Source organism: Microtus pennsylvanicus, chromosome 8 (genome assembly GCF_037038515.1).
Source record: "Microtus pennsylvanicus isolate mMicPen1 chromosome 8, mMicPen1.hap1, whole genome shotgun sequence".
NCBI lineage: Eukaryota > Metazoa > Chordata > Mammalia > Rodentia > Cricetidae > Microtus > Microtus pennsylvanicus.
The window spans coordinates 73,477,489-73,494,782 of NC_134586.1; the positions used below are offsets into that span (position 1 = coordinate 73,477,489).

The 17,294-nt window shown below is 48.1% G+C and overlaps 1 non-coding gene and 1 pseudogene across 1 annotated transcript; one reads left to right on the forward strand and one right to left on the reverse strand.

Moving 5' to 3' along the window:
* Positions 1 to 6,028: 6,028 nt before the first annotated feature.
* The window catches only part of LOC142855348 (S-formylglutathione hydrolase-like), a 28,648-nt pseudogene continuing 17,382 nt past the window's right edge, over positions 6,029 to 17,294 (reverse strand).
* Positions 9,594 to 9,700, forward strand: LOC142856652 (U6 spliceosomal RNA). The gene has a single exon (XR_012911693.1). It is a non-coding gene; the product is annotated as a U6 spliceosomal RNA (small nuclear RNA).

The following is a 17,294-nucleotide window of genomic DNA, read 5'->3' on the forward strand; positions in this document are numbered from 1 at the left end:
AGTTGCCTACTGCTTGGCACGCTATTTGAGGCATGCTCTTATAGTGGGGGAGAGGACCTGGGGGCCGGACTCCATGGGAGCAAGCTGACCTCAGTGTTTGCCTGGGTCTTGAGAACCCTCCAGGTGTTTGATCCCAGGCCTCCTCAGCAGGGTCATGTCTGTCACCTCCCCTGTGCTGGCTGCTGTTCCTATTCCTTTCTCTTACCCTCCTCCCCAGTTTCTGCAGCCTGTCTCTCTGCTCATCCCCAAGGGGGTCTTGCTTAATCCCAACTCTCTGTGCAAGGGATGTTGAGGCAGGGCTGTGAGTGGGGTGAGAATGAACCTCTCCAGCCCCACCCCAGGCAGTCCTTAAGCAATGCTCTTGAGAGCTTCCTGCCTGCCTCTTGATACAGGGTAAGTGCCGGAAGGGCACACCCAGGGTCCTCCTGGGGCTGCCTAAGCCCCACTCCCTCCTTACTTTAAAAATTCTCTGATTCTATAGACTCCGGTTGGTGCTAGTGGGAAGAAATTCAGACAAAACAAGATAATGCCCTGTGAGGCTGAGGCAGGAACCAGAGTCTGGGAGGATTTCTGTTTCCCCTGTGGCTCTCAGGTAGCTTTGTCCAGAAGCAGATTCCTATGCCCCTTAACCACCCTTCCTGGGTATGAGGTGGGGCTCCCCTGTGGCCATGTCCCCACCTGACTGGGCCCCAGCAAGACAAGAGTGGGCAGTAGGATACTGCTGTGCCCCACCCATCAGAATCCCCTTATCCGATTCCTGCCATGGCTTTCTCCTTGGGAAGTGCTCCAGTGCTCCCAGGCTGGGAAGGGTGGGAGCTAGTCCCGTGATGCGATCAAGTAGCCGGATGCACAATGGTAAAGAGACATACTGGAAGTGGCTCACGGATTCATATGGTTTCTATTGGCTTCAAGGCCTTGCCACCGTGCCGAACAGTTGCCACAGTGAGGATTAACCGAGGCTGTGTAAAAATGTGTGACCAGAGATTATGAGCCCAGTGGCTTGGCTAAAATCAGGATAAGTTTGAGGCCAACTTGATCTACATAGCAAGTTCCAGACTAGACAGGGTTACAAAGGGAGCCTGTCTCACCCTTCCTGACCCCAAAGGCAGTTTGTTGTTATTTATTATTATTATTGTTAGTTATTAAGACAGTATTGAGTCCAAACTGACTTCAAAGTCATTATGCAGCCAAAGCTGACCTTAAATTTCTGATTTTCTGCTTTGCCTCCTGAGTGCTGAAATTTCAGGTGTGCACCATCACACCTGGTTCTATCTGCGCTGCTGGGGATTGACCATCACACCTGGTTCTATCTGCGCTGCTGGAGATTGACCATCACACCTGGTTCTATCTGCGCTGCTGGGGATTGACCATCACACCTGGTTCTATCTGCGCTGCTGGGGATTGACCATCACACCTGGTTCTATCTGTGCTGCTGGGGATTGACCCAGGTCTGAAATTACAGGTGTGCACCATCACACCTGGTTCTATCTGCGCTGCTGGGGATTGACCATCACACCTGGTTCTATCTGTGCTGCTGGGGATTGACCCAGGTCTGAAATTACAGGTGTGCACCATCACACCTGGTTCTATCTGCGCTGCTGGGGATTGACCATCACACCTGGTTCTATCTGCGCTGCTGGGGATTGACCATCACACCTGGTTCTATCTGTGCTGCTGGGGATTGACCCAGGTCTGAAATTACAGGTGTGCACCATCACACCTGGTTCTATCTGCGCTGCTGGGGATTGACCCAGGTCTGAAATTACAGGTGTGCACCATCATACCTGGTTATATCTGCGCTGCTGGGGATTGACCCAGGTCTGAAATTACAGGTGTGCACCATCACACCTGGTTCTATCTGCGCTGCTGGGGATTGAACCCAGGTCTTTGTGCACGGTAGGCAAGCAGTCTATCCTTGAACTATATTCCCGACTCATGAATTAGCCTCAGCCTTGGATCGATTGATTTTCATTTTGCCTCTCGCCAGTCCTATAAGAAGGCCACTGACACCCAGACATCCAACCCTGTTGAGAATCTACCTCTGGAACTCACTAATGCCCACAATGGTCTGCAGCTCACAGAGATCCACCTGCACCTGCCTCTGCCTTCTGAATGCTGGGATTAAGGGAACACACTATTATGCCTGGCTACATATATATTTATTGTAAATGTTTTTATGTAAGTCATAGTAACCAAGACTGCCATTTTCGGGTCTGGAGAGGCTTATGAGCACTGGCTGCTCTTCCTGAGACTCTGGGTTTGATTCTCGGTACCTGCATGGTACCTTAGAACGGCTGTAACTTCAGTTCAGTGGATCTGGTGCTCTCTATGGGCACTTTACACATATGGTGCACAGTCGCACACAAACAGGCGTGCAGGCAAACATCAGGCCTAGGCTGAGCGAGGCAGTGGGACTTGCGCAATCCCCTCCAGGTGACCCTGCTACTCCGGCTCCCGTACCAGAGCCCTCAAGGTTCTTTGCACATACGTGTTTCATTTTGCTTGAGTCACCATGCAGCAGAGCTCTGGTCCATGAAGTCATCCAGGCTCCCAGACTCCTCCCTCTGCTTGGTTGGAGGCTCACAGGCCTCCTAGGTCACCCACGTCTGCCTGGCAGCATCTAGGAAGAGTGGAAGACAATGAGGGAGGTTTTAGGGACCAAGACGGTGTGGTGTCTGCCACGGAGCCTACCATTCTGTTGGCACTTCACCCCAGGGAAAGCGAGGAAGGGGCCTTCTTAAGAAAGTGATGAGATCTGCTTTGCTTTTTTGTTTCTAGACAAGGACTCAGGGAGCTTAGCCTGGTCTCAAATTTGATAACGTAGCTGAGGATGACTTTGGACTCCTGATGCTCCTGCCTCCACTTTCTGGGCGCTGCGACTGATGGGTGTGTGCATTGCCATACCTGGTTTATGTGGTGCCAGCATTACAGATGTGTGTCCACCATGCCTGCCTAGCTCGTGTTTCTCCAGGCATCCCACTGTGCCACTGAAGACGCCTATGATGTCTTGTGTGGCATGACTGTCAGACACTGCCCCCCACTCCCCCCCACTCCCCCCCACTGGACAGTCCTCAGGACCTTGATAATAGCTCTAGAGAGTTCTTTGGCTAAAGACTAATGCCAAAGTAATGTCAAGTAATGCAGACAATGCCAACAGAGGTGATATTTCTGCTACGTTTTGCGTTTCTTGTTTCTTTCTGCCTCTTGGTGGTCCTTGAGAGCTTTGATGGCAAGGGCAGAAATCTGGGCCTATGCCTTCTGATGGTCCATCTTGCTCAGGGTCAGGATAGGCATGACACTGCCTTGGACACCAGGGCCTCTCAGGTGCAGATCTGTGATGTCACTGGGATGAGACATGGTGTTGGTGACTGGTGTCAGATGAGTCTGGACCTGGTGTGGACTTGGCCTTTTTGGCATGTGGACCGAAGATCCCAGAATAAGGTAAACATGTGTCAAACGTTCAACAGCGACGACTGGCTGCTTAGAACTCTGGGCCGTGGAAAGCTGGACTGTCAGAGATCCACAGCTAAATTATCTCCTCAAGAGCCTTCGTCACCTGTGCCAACAAGCTGGAAACCAAAGCCTACGCCTTTAATTTTTCTTTGTTTTAAAAACATTTATAAAATTTTAATTATGCATATCTCTATGTGGATTGGCACGGGTGTTAGAAAAGGGTGGATTTGGGGCTAACAAGGTGGATCTGGGGTTAAAACCGCTTGCTGCTCTTCCAGAGGACCTGTTAATTTGGTGCTGAGAACCAAATTAGGGCTTTATACTATCTAAGCATGCGCTCTACGGCTGAGCTACATGCCCGGTCCTGAAAATACACACTAAGCTTACTAAACTGTACCTTTTTTATTGTTTATTTATTTATTTTTTGAGGCAGAGTCTCCCTGTAGCTTTGGAGCCTGTCCTGGAACTAGCTCTTGTAGACCAAGATGGCCTCGAACTCAGAGATCCACCTGCCTCTGCCTCCCGAGTGCTGGGATTAAAGACGTGTGCCACTACTGCCCAGCCACTAAATTATATCTTTAAAGGGGCTTATTTTGTTTTTAAGTATATGTGTGTGCCTCTGGGTGCTTTCCATGTGTGTGTGCCTTGCCTGTGTGTGCAGGTGCCCTTGGATCCAAAAGAAGGCATTAGATTCCTTGGAGCTGGAGTCATAGGTGCTCATGGGTCACCTGATGTGGGTGCTGGGAATCAAACTCAGGGTTCCTGGAAACTAAGCAAATGCTAGAAACACTGACCCATCTTTCCAAACCCTAAATTGTCTCTTTTGAAAAAGATTTTTATCTTTATTGTGTGTGCATGTGTGTGTTTAAGTGTACACACAGTGTGTGCACCTGTATGCATGTTTCTTCCCCGATTACTGTCTATTCCTTTGAGGTAGGATCTCTCCTTGAATGTAGACTTCACATTTTCTTGGCCAGGCTGGCAGCCAGAAAGCTCTAGTGATCCTTCTGTCTCTGCCTGTCTCAGAGTAGGGGCTACAGGGGTTCAAAAGACTCCTGTCTTGGTTATATTTACGCTGAGATCTGAACTCTGGTCTTCATGATTTCGCAGCAAGCCCTCTTAACCACTGAGCCATTTTTGCAGCCCTCACATGTCTAAGTGTATTATGTTGTTTATATGAAGTAAGAAATACAGATAAAGCACTTTTCTGCATGGGATGTTTGATGTATCTCGGGGAACATTTGCACAGCTGGGTCACAAGTTGAGCTAACCTTTCTTCTTGGAGAATACCATTTCCCCCCTGTGGTAATAAAGTGGAGAGACGTCTCTGTGGTAGAGCTTGTGCTTGTGCAGTGTAATCCCCGCACCACAAACCCCATGAACATAAAACGTGTCTTCTTGATGGCTTTCATGTGGCCAGGTCTGAGGTTCTGGGTATATTCTCATTGCGAAATAGATCCCCAGGACATTGTCATCTTGCAGAGCTGACACTCTGTACCCATTAAATTCCTTTTTGTTCCTTTCCCAGCATCTGATAACCATCGATCTTTCTGCTTCTGTGCATTTTTTTTAGGGAGGTTTGTTTTTGTTTTTTTAGTGCTGGGGATTGCTCTGCCGGTTCACACACACACAGACACACACACACGCACATGCACACACACGCACACACGTGCACACACGCATTTCACACACACACACACACACACACACACACACACACGTTTTAGTAAGTGCTCATGTAGCCCAGGCTATTCTCAAACTTGATAAGTAGCTGAAGATGACTTTGAGCGTTGATCCTCTTCTGGGATGGCAGGCCTGTGTCACTGTGCCCGGTTCATGTGGTACTTGAACACAAGGCTTTATGCATGCAAGATGAGCACTTGACCAGCTGAGCTACACTCCCAGTCCCGTGTCTTTGAACTTGACAACTTTGGATACTGAATAGAGATGAAATGTTAAGTGGGATGTTGGCTTTTTCATATGAGTTTGCTTCACTTAGCTTTATGTTCTTATGTTCATTTATTGAAGAGCATGCATTAGGGTTTCCCTCCTTTGGAAGGCTGAAAAGTATTTCTCTGTGTGTACACCATGATTTTTAAAAAAAACTTATTTATTTTACATCCTGATCACAGCCTCACCTCCTTCCTCTCCTCCCACTCCCTCCCCCCTCTTCCCTCTGCTCTGTTCTTCCCTCAATCCACCTCTCAGAAACAGGCTGGGAGGCCATTAAATAAGGGGCCTTTTTTGTTTATTTTTCAGATGCTCTTTATCACGGTGAGGGTATACCCTCTACCCTTACATTCCTAGTTTGTTGAGTGTTCCTGTTAGGGGTACATGCCCCCATATTCATGTGTACAGAGTCTGGAGGCTGTCTGATTTTTTTTAAAACCACTCCCCCACCCCCTTATAGGGTCTCGTTGACTAGTCAGAAAGCCCCAGGGATCTGCCTGTCTCTGCCTTCCAGCATTGCAAGTGTGGTAACCTCTGTGGCCCACTTGTCTTTGTCTACACTTAGCAATGCTGTTTATTTCAACTTTTATAATCCTCATGATGCTCTCTTGTAAGCCTGATATGGCTAGTGATGAAGGTTGTGGTGAAGCCTAAAAACAATAGGGATTTTCTTTCCTGTACGGGCAGCTGTGAAGCTACCAGGGTCTAACTGCTCACTGAAGGAAACTGGTCATCTTTTCCTTGATCAATTACTATTTCAAACTGGGAACCCAAATAGGATACGAGACAGGTCACATCGCATGCTTTTGCCCCAGTGACACAGCCCTGGGCTGCCAACTGGAGCAAATGCTGACACAGATATGTATTTTCCAGGATTTTTTGTGGCCTTGCATAGAGTGACCAAAATAGACCTCGTCTGCCAGTCCACCAGGAAATTGGCACCTGCGAGTTGTGGCTGCTCCTCTGTTATATAAGAGAACATCCTGCAATTTGTTTTTCATCCCTGTAAAACCCCGCACCAGTGCTGAAGTCCCAGCTGTCATCGTGTCCTCTAACATTGCAGCCATGGGGGTTGGTACCCAGAACACTGATGGCAAGGCCGTGTTCCGAGGCAGCTGGCTGATATCCAGGTGACTTCGGTAAGAAATTTGGTTCGGTGCAAGCTAAACCAGACAGTCAGTGGAGTGCAAGACACTTTCCACCCTCTGGCTGTGGTGGTAGGCAGACAGCAAATCTCATCTTACACTTCAGCTCAACACTGTCATGTTTGAGAAATTTCTGGAGCGTTCCGAAGCACCTGTTGCTGGACGGACATCCGTTTCAATGTCCTTCTTCTCCTGTCCAGTTACTACTTAGTTTTTGTTGTTGCTGTTTTGGTTTGGTGTTTTTCTTTCTTTCTTTTTTTCTTTCTTTAAGACAGAGTTTCACTGTGTAGCCCTGGGTGGTCTGAATCTGACTGTGTAGACCAGACTGGCCTCAAACCCACTTCTAACTCCTGAGTGCTAGGATTAGAGGCGTGAGCCACTGTGCCTGCACAAATTTCTTTTTAAAAAACAGTTTTTGATAATATGCGATGCATCCTTATCACAGCCATTCCAACTCCATTTCCTTTGGACACCCTCAACACCAGCTCCTCCAGTCTTTGGCCTCTTCCTCCTCTGCTTCTCCTCCTCCCACTAATTTCACTAGTACTGCCTGCACACTCACGGGAACCTTACCAGGGACCACCCCTCTCCCCAGCAGCCATCAAATGCAGACAGCTCCTCAGCTAGAGGTGGGGCCTCCTGGGCCTCGCCACTGTCCACGCTGGGATCACCGATCCGACTGGCTTGGTCTTGTGCAGGTAATGCGGTGCAAGCCCGTGAGTGCCGTAGTCACAGCATGTCCCGAAGACAACACCTCCTGGCACTCCCCAACATCCTGTGGCTCTGCCACGCTTTCTGCTGCCTACTCCTTTATACTTCCTGGGGCTTGTGAGGCTTGAGATGGATGTCCTGTGCCCAACAGTGGTGCATTCTCAGCATTTGAACCAGTTAGGGGTCTCTGTATTGACTGGTTCCCATTGGAAAAAGAAGCTTCTCAGACCAAGATTGGGAGTAGCACTAATCTAAATATTTATTTATTTATTATGTATACAATATTCTGTCTGTGTGTATGCCTGCAGGCCAGAAGAGGGCACCAGCCCTCATTACAGATGGTTGTGAGCCACCATGTGGTTGCTGGGAATTGAACTCAGGACCTTTGGAAGAGCAGGCGATGCTCTTAACCGCTGAGCCATCTCTCCAGCCCCGAGTAGCACTAATCTAAAGGTATAAACAAACATTTAGAAGGCAGTTTGACAGCATGTTCATTTAGTGAAACAACATTAGTAGGTCCCCCAAGGGCCTATGACTTCCCTAACTCTGGGCTTTGGGCCAGGCTTACAGAACTGGGCACGAGTTCCCACCTACGGAGCAGTCCTCGGAAGTCGGTTGTTCAGCCCCTAACAGTCATGCCATTATTTCTCCAGTCGGCAGGTTAGCATTGTAGCGTGCAGGATTTACTGCTGGGAAAGTCCACAGATGATATCTCTCCTCCAGAAGCCTGCATTATGAAAGCTACCCAGCAGAGAGGAAATTTCAGATTCAGCTCAATTTCTTTACATCCTGCAACCAAAGTGTGTTTGTCAATAAGGTCTTACCATCTGATGGTTGTGGTGGGAACAGCACTTGGGAATTTCTTATATAATAAGAAGTTCAGGCACAGCCAAAAACCCCTTGTGCCTCAAAATATTCTTCCCAGGCTGGGGATGGGGATGTAGCTTAATTGGAAGAGTGCTTCTCTTCCAATTAACAGGTTTGATCCCTAGCACTGTAAAAATAGGGCATGGTGGCACACACATCCTAGCACCTGGGAGAGGAGGGCAAGAAGGTGAGAAATTCAAAATTATTCTAACTCAAAGACATTCTTGGGTATACAGCGAGTTCAAGGCCAGAATGAGCTCTCGAGAGAGCTCGCTCTGTGTGTGTATGAGAGAGAGAGAGAGAGAGAGAGAGAGAGAGAGAGAGAGAGAGAGAGAGAGATTTTCTTGCCCTTTGTAGCTTATGGGAACCTTGGCATTATCCAGATACACATCCCAGATACAATCCAAATGAAGAAACTAGGGCTTATCCTTCCTCTTTTCTTTTCTTTTTTTTAAATATTTATTTATTTATTATGGACACACTATTCTATGGCTCACAACCATCTGTAATGAGGTCTGGTGTCCTTCCTCTTTTCTTTAAGCCAGCGTTTCTCCACAGGGCTCGCTGTAGTTAGACTTATCTGCCACCCTAATGACCCATTGTGTGTATGAGGAAGTCTCTATCTGATATCACTATCCTGAAACCCTGATGAGATTCCTGTTCTAACCCACTGATAGCCTGGCCAGGCGCCATTGTGGTGCCTGAGATGGGGCCCTGCTGATCATATCAGATCACCTGCCTAGGAAATAATAGAGGAGGACCTGCTGAACCCCATGATTTACTATCTAATTAGAGGGACCGAAAAAGGCTGTTCTCAAACTATTAACTCTAACAAATTGTGTGGGAGGCAACACGGGGTGCTTCAGTTAGTGCTGTTCTCTTTCAGGGTAGCTAGCTGAAGCCATGCACGGGTGTCGAATCTGGACCCTCAGCCAGGCAGGCTAAGAAATCCTGACGGTACACGTGTAAGCCAACCCTCTTCTGTTGTTAGACAATGAGCCCTAGTCTCTTGTCATACAAACTCCAAAAACTTGCTAGACAACCTTGCCAAACTCTAAATTGTGCTATTGATTGCCAAGGCCTCTTGACTCCGGTGCACAAGAACTGACCTCACCTATAGTCCTAGGCTAGCTCTGGGAAATTCCGACTTCCCTTGCCGGAGGTCACCTGGGTCACAGTTTTATGGAGGAAGGCCGTAGGCTTTTGGTGTATGCAGTAGTTTCAGAGAGGCCATGGCCTCTGGCCTCTGTTTTCGTGTTGAAACACAATATTTGAATAACCCAAATGTGTGCTCCTAGCCATGGCCACCTATGTTTGCCTCTACTGTAAGCGGTCTTATTTCTTGTTTGTCTTGGTACTAGCCAGCTCCAGATTTAGCCTTATTTTCAATAAATTTGTGGATTAGCTCAAACTCAGAAATGGTGAGGTAAAGGGTTTTAGATGGGGACCTTAGAAAATGTATTTTGAGTGTTTGCTTTGGCAGCACACATGCTATAATTGGAACGATACAGAGAAGATTCTCACGGCCTCTATGTAGGAACAACACACAAATTCATAAAATACTCCTTGTTTTTAAAAATATATATTTTGAGAGCCAGGCATGAAGGCCTATGCCCATAATTCAAGCATTTAGGAGATAGAGGCAGGAAGACCAAGAGTTTAAGGTCATCCTTAGCTAGAGCTGTGAGTTTTAGTCCAGCACAGGCTACACAGTGGAGGTGCTGTCTAAAAAGATAAACAAAAACCACTTTCAGAACCCCTCCCTGCTTCAGGGGACAACCCACTCCTCAGAGCCTTGTCTGCTAGCTCTTCAAAAATCACACACACGCACACACAAACACACACATAAGTGCACACACAATGCTCACGTGTACACATAGATACGCACACGTAGGCTGCATATAAAGTACAGGAGGTAGGGTGCTTGCTTCGTATGCTTTAAGCTGTTGGTTGGATCACTTGCACAAAACAAATCACAAAACCCAGAAATTGTATTTCAGAGATCACGGGTGTTGATAGTTACAATCGGTGTCCTGAGGAAGGAAGAGAAGGTGGAGGGTATATTGCGCAAGCAGTGTTGAGTTTTTTCATGAGAGTAAGAATTCCTGGGCTGGAGAGTCAGCCAAGAGATGAAGAACACTTGCTGCTCTTGCAGAGGACCTTGTTTGGGCTCTTAGAATCCGCATCCAGGTGGCTCACAGTCATTTATAACTCTAGTTCCAGGGCACCTGACATCCACCTCTTTGGGCAGTCCCATGACATGGTATACATGCATACACATAAAGAAAAATAAACAAATTCCAGAAACTTTTGCTGGAGTTGAGAACAGGTGCAGGTTCTCATATAGATAAATGATAATAAGTGATAGAAGAAAAAGAAAATTATATATATGTGTGTGTATATATATATATATATATACACATACGTACATATACATTTGCAAAAACAAGTTTATGGCCTCAAGATCCATTTATTTTTGTTTACCTACCTATGTGTGTGTATGAGTATGTTTCGTGTGTGCGAGTGTGTGCACATATGTATGTATGTGTCTATCTATGTATTTATACTCTATCTAAGGTTTCTGAGAACATGTAGTCTTATTCTAGGTGCTCATGTAGAGTGATTAATGTTCACCTTCCCCAACAACAGATTTTGGGGGAGACTCCCCACGCAACCTCCAAAGGCCGTTCTGGGAAATTTTCCCAATGTTATTTTCACCCTAATTTTCCTTTTATTTTCACATATTCCTGGGTCTCCTCCCAGACACCCTTCAGCACCGTTCCCCGTGCTTGAGAGCAGTTCACGCTGGAGCCTTTTCACAAAGAGTTGCAGGTGGAGCCAGTTGATTTGGTAGACACTGGGAGTTTGTGTATTGTTCCCCCTCCCTGACCCAAGCTCCGCATCCCATAACCTGGAGTAAGAGGCATCCTAACTGTAGCATTCTCAGGAGCGCTGAGTGGGATAGAAAGACAGGAAATGGGGGGGGGAGTGGGTACAGGTGCTGCTGCCAAGCTTGATGACCTGAGTTCCATCCCTGGGACCATGTGGGGAAAGGAGAGAACTGACTGTCGGAACTGACTGAAGCTGTCCTCTGCCCTCCATAAAATTAGTGAATTAAAATGTAATAAAAACTTTTTTTTCTGAGACAGGGTTTCCCTGTGTAATGGTTCTACCTGTCCTGAAACGTGTTTTGTAGACCAGACTGGTCTCAAACTCACTGAGATCCGCCTGCTTCTGCCTCCCAAGTGCTGGGATTAAAGGAGTGCACCACCACCGCCCGCATAATAAAACATTGTTAAGACAAGAAAAGTTATGGAGACATGGACGAGTCAGAAGCCCCTTACTCTGGAATCTGGGATCCAGCCAGAGGCTTCAAGACAAACAGTAAACATGGCTGCTTCTAGCGACAGTGCCTCACAGCAGGGTTGGTGCTGACGTTGAGGCACGATGCTCGTGGTCTAGAGTCTGACTGTATGAGTGCTCCCTGTTCATCCCTGAACAAAGCATCGCCTACAATTCCTTTTACAAAAGGGAGTTCTTTAAGATTAGAAAGAGCTGGTTATGGTGGCGTGTGCCTTCAGTTCCTGCAGAGGCCGAGGCAGGCGGACCTCTGTGAGCTTGAGGCTAGCCTGCTCTCCACAGTGAGTTCCAGGTCAAGCAGTCTGCATAGTGAGAACTTTCCCCCCCCAATAAAAACCTTAAAACAATGCCTGGAGGCATGGCTCAGTGGTTAAGAATGAGTACTGGGCTTTCAGGAGACCAGAGTTCAATTCTTAGCTCTCACATCAGGCTGTAACTCTAGTTCCAGGGAGATGCTTCCAGCGCGAGCGAGCAAGTGAGAGAGAGAGAGAGAGAGAGAGAGAGAGAGAGAGAGAGAGAGAGAGAGAGAGGAAGTTAGTTCCTGTATCCATTTATTAAACATACACATATATATTAACTTTTTTCTTTGCTCTTTGTGTCTTTCACATTATGCATCTTGATCCCATTCATTTCCTATCCCTGCGTATCCGACCTTGCAGGCCCCCCAAAAACATATGTTTTGGTTTTAGTTTTGTGAAACAGGTGCTTTGGAGCCTGTCCTGGAACTTGCTTTGTAGACCAGGCTGGCCTTGAACTCATGGAGACTTACCTGTCTCTGCCTCCCAAGTGCTGGGATTAAAAGCATGTGCCACCCCCGCCCAGCTAACATATTTTTTTTTAAATACTCTATGCTCCGGCTCATCTGGAACTTGCTATATTGACCTCCAACTCACAGAGATCCACCTGCCTTCCCGAGTGCAGGCCTTGAAGGGGTGAACCACCATACCTGGCCAGTTCCTATATTTTTGCTTAAATTTTAAAATTTGCTTAAACCTCAAGCTTCACTTAATCATTAAACCTTGTTGTGAAATTAGATCCTTTGAAAAACAGAGCTGAGCTGCCGAGCATATCCAAGCTGTTCTGAAGATGTCTAATTGCAGCTCTGGCTGCTGCAAAGCCCTCTTATCTTGGGTGTGCGGTGTTCTTTTGCTGTGAGTCACTCTCTCTAAACATCCTGCTTAAGTGAGTCGCGCACTCTCCTTATCTCCTCTTAATAAGCTCGCTTACTTTGCCTCACTCTTCTCTGTTTTTAAATTCTTTTCTGCAGCGTAGGCAGGGATCTGACTTTACGTTAGTGGAGGTCCCTGAGCAGCCGGGCCTCCCCACTTCTGCTGACAGTGCCGCACAACGTAGCAACTCAACCATTCCGGTCCCGGAGTCCTAACTTATGGGAGTCTCCACAAGCTAGATAGACCAGTCACCCTCAAAATCAAAAAGTAGTGGTGAGCTGTAGGCCAGCGGGTCAGCCGAGCTGCACCCCAGACAAGAGGGACCGAGCGCTCCAGCCCTGTCTTTAGGGGTGCTGATGTGAGCTCCAGGGTGATGGAGGGAAGGGGATGAGAAGAGTTTGTGGCCAAGCCGCCATGCTCAAGCTGTGGTCTGACCAATCACCGTGTCAGCTCTGTTTATACTGATGTTGGGGGGACAGTCACAGAGGCAGGGGAGTAGGCGTTGGGTGCTGAGGAAATGCAGCTTGGCAGAGGGATGCCTTCAGGATCTCTTTGCTTATGTTTGTCTGTCCTGTGATCCAGGCAGTCTACATCCTGAGAGCACAGATCCTGCAGAGATGGCACCCTCAGAAGGATGGAAACCTGGCATCTCTGCTCTGGCCACCTGCTTGCTGCTGCAGGTCTGCGTGTTCACCGCACATGGAGTGTCTCTCTAACATAACTCAGCTCCCTTCAATGCTGAGGATGCCAAGAGAAGTCACTGACTTAAGCCTGCAGCTACTGTAGATTCCTTGCAGGTTGGGCCACCCCACAGAAGGGCCTGTCACCCACGATGGTAGCTAGGAGCACCCCGGAGCAGAAGGGACATTGTGGAAACTGGACTGGTCCCCTCAAGGGACGATGATGTTAAAGAAGTGTTGGGCCACCTTGCAGGACCAGAATGGAGACAATCAACCAGACGACACTCGAGTTCTTGCTCCCCGCCCCAGTGCTTCCTCCATAAAAGCTGGAGAGTGACTTCATGTAGTCAGGCTTGGCAGCAGGTGCCTTGACCCACTGAGGCATCTCAATAGCCCACTTTCTTCCTGTTATTCAGCCTAGGACCCCGGCCCACGAGATGATACTGCTCACATTTTAATGTGGGCCATCCAACCTCAACGACCCATTCTAGAAACTCCATCACAGATGTGCCCAGAGAGCCGTCTCCAGGAGATGCGAGATTCGGTGGCTAGAGTCAACATTAAGCATCACTTGCTAAAGCAGGGTTTCCTTTCCATCATGGAGTCACTGTCTTCGATTATGGGAGCAGCTGTATCACGGGGTGATCTATTTCCAGGACAGGAATTCCTTTCCACAGCAGGTGACCCAACCTGAACTTAGATTTTCCAAGTCTCAATCAGAAGTTGCATCAGGCTATTGGCTCATCTAGCAAATCGAATGAATTCTTTTTATTCTGCCTCAGGGAGAGGCAGGGTTGTGTTTGGCCCTTTGTTGGATTTTTCCAAGCAAAGGGATGGATCTCTCTCTCTCTCTCTCTCTCTCTCTCTCTCTCTCTCTCTCTCTCTCTCTCTCTCTCTCTCTCCTCTTTCGCTCTCGCTCTCTGTTTTGAGTCAGGGTTTTCAGCATATAGTCCTGGCTGGCCCTGATCTCACTACATCATAGCCTAGTCTGGCCTCAAACTTACAGTACGATCTTCCTGACTTCTTTACTTCCTGAGAGCTAGGGTTATAGGTGCGCACTGCGATACCAAAGTTGGAGGAATTATTTCTTTCTCGGGATGAACTGACTTATGTGCACAGTCCCCTAAGGACAAGCCACAGAAACCAATACTGGCTAATTTAAGAAAATGAATAGTCATGGCCACTGTGGGGTAAGGCCTAGACCCAAACATAGACAGACACAGGAAGCTGGAGGGACTAAGAGCTCATTGGTCTTGTTTGTCGTGTCTTTTTGAGGCAGGGTCATGCCTCAGTCTCCTGAGGGATGGGCTTACAGGTGTGTGCTACCACACAGTGTGTGGTCATGGGACTTGCAAGAACCTTACCCCTTTCCTGTGTTTTCTGCTCCAAAGCCGGGTTCTTCCAAAGCAAGGGCAGCTGGCGAAGCTTTGATCGCAAGACTGACTGGGTGTTGGGAGCTGTGGTAGTCTTTGGCAGGAGACACAGAGATCCTTCAGCTTGGGGTAGAAGGATGGAGCACTAGCTTGCGTATACAAGGTGGTCCAGATGATTGCCAAAGGATGCTATGGCGACACTAAGGGAAAGGCCAAACACGCGTTTCTTTTTCTTTTAAGTGGCAGGCAGGGTCTTACTGTCTGGCTTTGCAGCCTTGGCTGCCTTGAGCTCAGTGTATAGCCCGGGCTAGTGTTGAATTGGAAGCAATCCCAAGTGCCATTGCTCTTGTGGTGCGAAGAGGGTGAGGTCACCATCGTACTTACTAAAAGGAAGCTGTTTCTCTGACAGGGGTCAGGAACTGGAGACTTGCCTGGGCAATGGAGACTTATGTGAGACCCGCCCTCAGTTCACTCTCCTCAGTGACTGAATGCACTCACCTGTCAGCTCTTGTCGCCTGTAGCCTGAGGGTTTACTCTTTAGTGACCGTCACTCAGAGGAAGCCAGGTCCTTGCCTACACTGCAGAAAAGAATTTCAGGGGTCAGGGTTGAGCAAAGGGCGCTTAGTAAGGAGAGATAAGAGACAGAACACACGTCAGATTAGGACCGGAGGCAGGGGAGACAGAGGAGGAGGGGAGGGAGACAGAGACAGTGAGAGAGGAAGAGAGATGGGGGGGGAGAGACGCAGAGACAGCAAGAGAAGGAGAGAGAGACAGGAGAGGGAGAGACACAGAGACAGAGAGAGGAGAGAGAGACAGAAGAGGGAGAGACACAGAGACAGCAAGAGAAGGAGAGAGAGACAGGAGAGGGAGAGACACAGAGACAGAGAGAGGAGAGAGAGACGGGGAGGAGACAGAGGGGGGAGGGGGAAAGGACAGAGAGAGGGAAAGAGAGACACAGACACAGAGAGTGAAAGAGACAGGAAAAGAAGGGGAGAGACAGTAAGACTGGGATGGATAGACACAGTGAGACAAAAGAGAGACAGGCAGAGAGAGACACAGAGACAGAGAAAGAGAGAGAAGGAGAGAGAGCTCTTGTGAGCACACGTACCTCAGGTCCCTTCACTGTGGCCACACACACACACACACACACACACACACACACACACACACACATGATTCAATGGTTTGCAAAGTTAAAATTGCTCAAAAGATGTCATTTGCTATCAGGTTTAAAGATTAGGCAAAACTTAAAAATTAAATACAAAAATATGAGCTGGTATCCTCATTTCTCTTTTGTTAAAGAATTTTCTTTGTATAAACGATCGGTAAGACTCTCGGGACCGGTGAGGAAAGACGGGTCAGTACCGGTCAACTCAAGGCCGCAAATACTCCGCCCCTAAGTCCTGTTTGTTGTTGTTTTGTTTTGAGATTGCACTTCTTCTGAAGCCTTGGCTAGCCTCAGTCTCCTCAGCGCGCCACCACACCCAGCTCCAGTGTTGGCCTTAACGCCCTGTGTGGGACGTCTTAGGGAAAAAGAGGTTAGTAGGCAATTTTGACTTTGTCAGTTGCAAAGCAACTCTTAGCCAGCAAGAAATGCCACCATGTAGCTGGGCGGTGGTGGCGCACGCCTTTAATCCCAACACTTGGGAGGCAGAGGCAGGTGGATCTCTGTGAGTTTGAGGCCAGTCTGGTCTACACGAGCTAGTTCCAGGACACACCAAAAACTACAGAGAAACCCTGTCTTGAAAATCAGGGAAAAAAAAGCAACATCATCATGTTCCAGGGTGTCCAGTTATTTCCAGTTCCATGTCTCCTTAATAGCTTCTGCCTCTCTGTTTCTCTTTCTGGCAGTGTATCTTGTATCCCAGCCTGAACTCAAAGTTGCTGGGTAGCTGAGGATGACCTTCGGTTTTTGAACCGTGGTGGGATCATGGGCTTGCGTGACTGCACCTGCTTTATGTGGTTCTAGGGATGGAAACGGGACTCCGCCCATGCTCTACCAACCGAGCTTCTTTCTCACCTCAGGCTGGCTTCCTAATGATTCTGTCGCCCAGCTGGTCTCAGACTTGTGATGATCCTCCTGCCTCGGTCTACTGGCTATTTCTCCTGCTTTCTGTTCTGCCTTGAACAGACATCCAGAACACTGTGTGTGGGTAACACCCAGAGTACTTATCCTCCCTTGTTGTTCATGGAGCAGCACCCCAAAGGGAGAGGTCATTCCATGGGTACCGCTATCTCTTGAGTAGGAATGTCTAACCTGTGGCTAAATTGATATAAGAGTCTGCCGTAGGCCCATCCTCCTCATCTACCTCCACCATGTTAACAGCACCTTGTTACCATGTTGTCTTGCTTTATGATGAGATTTCCCCCAGGCAGTGGGCAAGGTGGAGTTCTGTTTTTTTTTTTTTTTTTTTTTTTGCTTTTCAAGATAGAGTTTCTCTGTGTGTAGCTTTGGAACCTGTCCTGGTACTCGCTTTGTAGATCAGGCTGACCTCGAACTCACGGAGATTCACCTGCCTCAGGCTCCCAAGTGCTGGGATTAAAGGTGTGCGCCACCCCTGCCAGGCATTCCAGTGTGTTTTGTAA